Below are 1,930 nucleotides of genomic sequence, written 5' to 3'. Positions count from 1 at the left end.
CAAATATTTTTTTTGACGTATGTATCACAAATTTTTAATAGAATGAGAAGTTGCATGTTTTTCCATTCTTATGAAGAAAATGAGAGGAGCATGCAACCCAGACCACATACATCGGCCAAACTAGCTGTATATGCTTGTGCCAGTGGACATGCAAGCACCGGCGTGCTACTTCAGCACTCTCTGTGCGTGTGCGACGGTATATGCACCATCCGGGAAACGAGAAAAAATCTTCGAAGAAGCAGAAGAAGACGACGACGAAGAAGAATATAGGCGAGAGACGAGAGCGACCACCTTCGGTTACAAACAAGAAAAATCTTCCAGAAGTAGAAGAAGATATGGAGAGACGAGAGCAAGCACAGCACCGTCAGATACAGACATCCATGGACTCCCAGTCAATACGTTCGACTACGGCGTATGAACGAACGCGGATCCGTCGAGCCTGCTCGTGTGCCCCGGCTTGCTCGCCATGTACGCGCGTGTATAAATAGAAGCGCAGGCAGCATGGTTCCTACGTGCTTAGTACCTCCCTCCCTAGTTCGTGAAGCATCGCAAGAAGAAGCAAGCAAACCAGCTAGCTAAATGGCGCCGATTCACAGCTCACGCCGCCTCGACGGCACACTGCTTGCGCTTCTGCTCGTGCTCGTGGCCGCCACTGCCTTTGTCAGCGCGGCCGCGGCGCGAGGGGACGCGCTGGCCGCCCGGCACGAGCGGTGGATGGCCAAGTACGGGCGCGTGTACACGGACGCTGCCGAGAAATTGCGCCGGCAGGAGGTGTTCGCGGCCAACGCGCGGCACATAGATGCTGTCAACCGGGCGGGCAACCGGACGTACACTCTCGGGCTCAACCAGTTCTCCGACCTCACCAACGAAGAGTTCGTGGAGAAGCACCTCGGGTACCGTCACCAGCGCGGCGAGGAAAGCACGCCGATGGCCGCGGTGAACATGTCCATGGCTCAGTTCGAGTCCACGCCGGACAGCGTGGACTGGAGGGCCCAGGGCGCCGTCACCCAAATCAAGGACCAGGCTGCCTGCAGTAAGAATCTGCAGCTCCTGCAATGCATGCTTATTTAATTTAACAAGGGCCAAAGTTTGCTAATGAATGTAAATGTTTACACACGTACAGGTTGTTGCTGAGCATTCGCGGCGGTGGCGGCGACGGAAGGGCTCGTACAGATCGCCACCGGCAACCTCATCTCCATGTCAGAGCAGCAGGTGCTCGACTGCACCGGCGACCCCAGCAACTGCGATGGTGGCTACGTCAACGACGCCTTAAGCTACATCGCCAAGAGCGGCGGCTTGCAGCAGGAGGCAGCCTACCCGTATATCGGCCAGCAGGGCGCGTGCCGCGGCGGCGACGTCAGCCCAAATTCGGCCGCCGCCGTCGGCGCACCCCGGTGGGTGAACCTGAACGGCGACGAGGGCGCGTTGCAGGAGCTCGTCGCCAGCCAGCCGGTGGCCGTGGGCGTGGAGGCCGACCTTGACTTCCACCACTACACGAGCGGTGTGTACACCGGCAGCTCGTCGTGCGGGCAGAACCTGAACCACGCCGTGACGGTGGTCGGCTACGGGACGGACGGCGGCGGGCAGGAGTACTGGTTGGTGAAGAACCAGTGGGGGACGGGGTGGGGCGAGGCCACCTACGGCGGCAACTGCGGCATGGCCACCTACGCCTACTACCCCACCATGGACAGCTCTTAAACACCGGTACCACTACATCAGTAGTCGTTCCATGCTAAGCTACGTACAATACCGTATATATGGATTTTTTTTGAATAAAGCATGCATCGTCTAGAAACGATCCATTTGCCTATGTAATATATATATATATAAACTTGTATATGAAAACAAACACTACTAGTACTACAGCAGTGATCAGTGCATGCAACATCGAGCATGGTTTATGAGCTAGCTAACGATGATATATAGCCTA

General features: G+C 56.2%; 1 pseudogene across 1 annotated transcript; it reads left to right on the top strand.

Annotated features, from left to right (window-relative positions):
* The first annotated feature begins 519 nt into the window (after positions 1–519).
* On the top strand, positions 520–1,699 carry LOC125533901 (senescence-specific cysteine protease SAG39-like; annotated as a pseudogene). The gene is made up of 2 exons (XR_015615206.1): positions 520–1,033; positions 1,124–1,699. The product of XR_015615206.1 is annotated as a senescence-specific cysteine protease SAG39-like (transcript).
* The last annotated feature ends 231 nt before the right edge of the window (positions 1,700–1,930 follow it).

This window comes from Triticum urartu, chromosome 2A (assembly GCF_056163025.1).
Source record: "Triticum urartu cultivar PI428250 chromosome 2A, HENAU_Tu73, whole genome shotgun sequence".
NCBI classification, from domain to species: domain Eukaryota; kingdom Viridiplantae; phylum Streptophyta; class Magnoliopsida; order Poales; family Poaceae; genus Triticum; species Triticum urartu.
Note: the sequence above shows the minus strand (reverse complement) of the source record. Positions and strands in the feature narration are given on the sequence as shown.